Raw genomic sequence first — 3,912 nt, 5'->3', positions numbered from 1 at the left:
CTGGTTGGCCTGCCTGAACTGTCTGGATATCCACAGCGGCTGCTGGCCTCAGAGAACTTCAGTCAGGAATCACAAAGTGCCTCCTATGAGCATACAGGTGCTGAACAGGTAAGACACTGGATGCAGAAGAAATCGTGAACAACATCAAAGCAAGAGTTTCTGAGAATTGGCCAAGCGAGACATTCCTGTTCTGATTTATATACAGAGTGGGTAATGATTAACACCTGTGCTGAGAAAAAGCATATTATTGACTTGGAACTCAAAGGACGGCAGAAGTTGAAAAAACTCTCAGGAACCACTTAAGCCAGGATTCTCAAACACAGGTGCTGTGTGGGTCAGACATATTCCCTTTGCTGTAACAGAACACCCAACTTAAAGAAAGTAAGGGAAGGTTTGTTTGTGCTTATGACTTAAAAAGGTTCATGGCAGTTGACCCATGTGGTGGTGGGAGGTTTCATCAGAAAGGGACACAGGAAGGGGCCACACACAAGATATCCTCAAGGACCTTCCCTAAGTGAACCACTTCCTCCAGCTGTTCCATCTCCGAAAGTTCACAGTTTCTCAACACCACCATCTGGAAACGCCTGATCCTGGAGGAGATATTCGATGTTCAAACTATGACCAATGCCTCTAGAAACCAGGAAGGCAACAAACTAGCAGAGAATGGGGATGACTAGGAGAGAGGCAAGGACTGTGGCAAACCTAACAAAATGTATGTTTGCTCAAGTTATACTGACTTCTCAGATGCAGTACCCATTTGCTTTATGGCAATGTTGTGGTTCAATTTTTAAAAAAAAATCACAGTTTCAATTTTTTAAATTAATGCTGTGTACTTAATATAGCATTTTTTTCTCCTTTGAATTGTCTCTTGAGTTAACCCTCTGTAATTACAGTCTATACCCATGTTTTCCAGTCTATATAACAAGGAACAAGTTCAGAGAGGTGGAGGTATGGTACCAATGTCTTTGGCATTCTGGTTGTTTAGCACAATGCTCTTTCCTATATGAGTCCAGGCTCTGGGAAAATGCTGGTGGATCCTAGGGATCCAGAGCAAGAACTCATCTGCCCCAAGGCTTCATGCAGCACTTAGTCCAGGTCCTCAAATGGGGCTTCCCAAGTGCTTGAAGACTAGATGGGTGCTTGTTAAAAACTCATCCTCCTATCCCCTGGAGATGTGGGTAGCAAGCCCTATTATTTGAAAGCCGCAATAGTAGGTTTGGGAAGTATCCATCAAATGCACAGATTTCTGAGTAGTTGTCTCATGAATATTCATACAGTGAGTCCTGAGCAAGTGTTATATTCCTACTGGATACTGAATTCTGTTCAAAAAACAGTAAAGGATTTCTTAAGGCAGAGCCAGAGAGTGGTGGATGCACTTTTTTCAAAGTGAGGCACTCCATGAATCTGTGAGGATTTGAATTGCTCTAGTGGATTCCTCCTCTCCCTGCTCCCCACTCCACTCCCATGCACTGCTGCTTCACCGCAAAGTCCAGAAAGAAGACTGTGGAATCCATGTTTGATTCCAGATTCAGGAGAAAAAAAACTCTTATGTTTTAAGCTAACATTAAGAAGCACTTGGGACTGGAGTGATGGCTTAGCAGTCGTGATGGTTTGAAAGAAAATGGTCACCAAAGGGAGTAGCACTATTAGGAGGTATGGCATCATTGAAGTATGTGTGGCCTTGTTGGAGGAAATGTGTCACTGAGTGTTGACTCTGAGGTCTCCTATGTTCAAGCTACTCCCAGTAATAAAGACCACTTCCTGTTGCCTATAAGATGTAGGATTCTCAGCTACTCCTCCAGCACCATGTCTGCCTACACACCACCATACTCCCAGCCACCATGCTCACCTCCATGGCAGTAATGGACTAAACCTCTGAGCTGTAAGTGAGCCACCGTAATTAAATGTTTTCCTTTATAAGAGTTGCCGTGGTCATGTTGTCTCTTCACCGCAATAGAAACCTCAACTAAAACAGCAGTTAAGAGTACCTATTGCTCTTGCAGAGGACCTGAGTTTAGTTCTCAGTACCCTCATCAGGCCACTCACAACTACCTATAATTCCATTTCCAAGAAATTCCACACCCTCTGACCTTCACAGGCACCTGCACATACATGGTATACATAAACTCATGCAGGCATGCACACATGCACATAAATAAAAGTACTAAATAATGTGTGTGTGTGTGTGTGTGTGTGTGTGTACCGTGTGTGCATGTGTGTGTGTAGGCTCCAGGGTGCCTTGCTCAGCCATCATCAGAGAAGCTTCCTCCTGCAGCAGATGGGAATATAAAGACCTACACCCAGACATTATGCAGAGAGTGAGAGACCTTGGAACACTCAGCCCCAAATGAGATGTCTCCAGGGCTCAGAGAACCCCAGAGTATAAGAGTCAGAGGTAATAGAGGGCACCAAGAAAACAGGGCCCTCTAAATCATTAAGACTGAAACACATATTAACTCATGGAGTCTGAGGCACCATGCCCAGGGCCTGCTTGGGTCTGCACTAAATGGTCCTAGAGCTGAAAAAAGTGGACACATGCTCCCGTTCCTAACCCAGAAGCTATGTCTAATTGATAATCACTTGCAAATGAAAATTTAATTTCCTCCAAGGGAGTCTCACTGGGTAATAAACTACTCTTAGGGGTAGGCTGTACGCCAGCAGTAGATGGCCGAGAGAAAACAAACTCAGTGACATCTTGTGCAGTTCCTTGTCCCATAATGTCATGTCAGAGCTCTTCTTCATTTAAACTTTATCTTGTAATTTTTATTTTAATTTTGTTTTATTTATAATTTTTCTTCTTTCTTATTACCCTACAGGTTCTTTGTATATATATTATGAGTCAAACAATTGGGTCTCTGTTTCGTGTGCCTTCTCTTGGCTTCTTTCCTTTCTGTTGTTTGTTTTATTCAATTCCAATGTGTTAGTTTTTGTTTTATCTTATTATATTATACTTTGTTATTATCCCTTTAAAGTCTGTTTGGTTTCTAATGAGAGGCAGAAAGGGAGTGAATCCAGATGGGGAGGTAGGGAGGATCTGGGAGAAGTAGAGGGAGGGGAAAACTTTAATCAAGATAAAAAAGTTCTAGTTTTCAATAAAAGTTATATTTTCAATAAGATAATATGCTTTAATATTAAAAAATAAAAATTTATTCTTGAATTTCCCAGTGACCAACAATGAACACAACTGAGGGTTAAGAACCATAAACTGCAGCTAAGGAAGAAAAGAGATGTTTGTATTAAAGCCTACTATTCAAACTGCCCATCTTTGAGGTGATCACAGCCTCTGGGGATGTGTAGGTGGAAGAACGGGAATTTCTAAAGCACCCAGGCTTGCCTGGGATGGGGTTAGGGGACTCATTTGTTTACACATAACACTGAGCATGCAAACAGTCTAATGAATGTTCACACACATGTTTGCTGCTGAGAGAATTCACAAAGGGCTTTATTTTTGATTAATTTTTTTTCATCTGAGTGGGGTTCACTGGACGCTTCAACACGCATACACGGTACACTGACTACAGTCAGACTACCCTTATGGCTTTGTAGACTTCAAAGCATTTGCTCAGATCCTGGTTCTACAGTAGGCGGACGAGAGTATTTATTCGATTAGACTCTGAGTCCTACCCACATAGTCTTCAAAAGGTAATAAAGAATGTGACTTTTGCCCCTGCTAGATGTTCCTGCTCATGGCCTCACAACCCTCAGTGGAGACCTGGATTCTACTTTGATTCCTCCTCAGAATGGAAGGTGGTATCTTTGAACAAATCCTTCCTCTCCTTTGGAACTCAGTTTCCCGATGTTAGAAATGATGACAGCTTTGCAGATATTTAGTGATTATGTGTTCCAGGGTCACAAGAGTGGGCGTTGTTTCCAGATCTGCCTGTGAGGCCACAGGAACCTGACGAAGAGTAG

This window comes from Arvicola amphibius, chromosome 15 (genome assembly GCF_903992535.2).
Source record: "Arvicola amphibius chromosome 15, mArvAmp1.2, whole genome shotgun sequence".
Classification (NCBI taxonomy): Eukaryota; Metazoa; Chordata; class Mammalia; order Rodentia; family Cricetidae; genus Arvicola; species Arvicola amphibius.
This window is presented reverse-complemented; position numbering follows the sequence as displayed.